Source organism: Berghia stephanieae, unplaced genomic scaffold (assembly GCF_034508935.2).
Source record: "Berghia stephanieae isolate SIO BIC M18660-M18661 unplaced genomic scaffold, UCSD_Bste_1.3 scaffold919, whole genome shotgun sequence".
Lineage (NCBI taxonomy): Eukaryota > Metazoa > Mollusca > Gastropoda > Nudibranchia > Aeolidiidae > Berghia > Berghia stephanieae.
This window is the reverse complement of record NW_027629565.1, coordinates 7,087-7,500: the sequence shown is the minus strand read 5'-3', so window position 1 is coordinate 7,500 and position 414 is coordinate 7,087.

Sequence of the window (414 nt, the reverse complement as noted above, 5' to 3'; positions counted from 1 at the left end):
ATATATATATATATATATATATATATATAGAGAGAGAGAGAGAGAGAGAGAGAGAGAGACAGACAGATAGATAAAAGAGAGAGAGAGAGAGAGAGAGACGGAGAAAGAAAGAAAGAAAGAGAGAGAGAGGCAGAAAGATATATATATATATATATATATATATATATATATATATATATATATAGAGAGAGAGAGAGAGAGAGAGAAACAGGAGGCAGAGAGAGAGAGAGAGAGAGAGAGAGAGAGAGAGAGAAAAGAGAGAGAGACGGAGAGAGAAAGAAAGAAAGAGAGAAAGAGAGAGAAAGAGAGAGAGAGAGAGAATACTCTGGAAAGTGGACATGATGATAATCTATCTTCCATATACATACAGTTTTGAAAAGCAAAACAAAAAAAAAAAAAGTAAATAAATAAAAC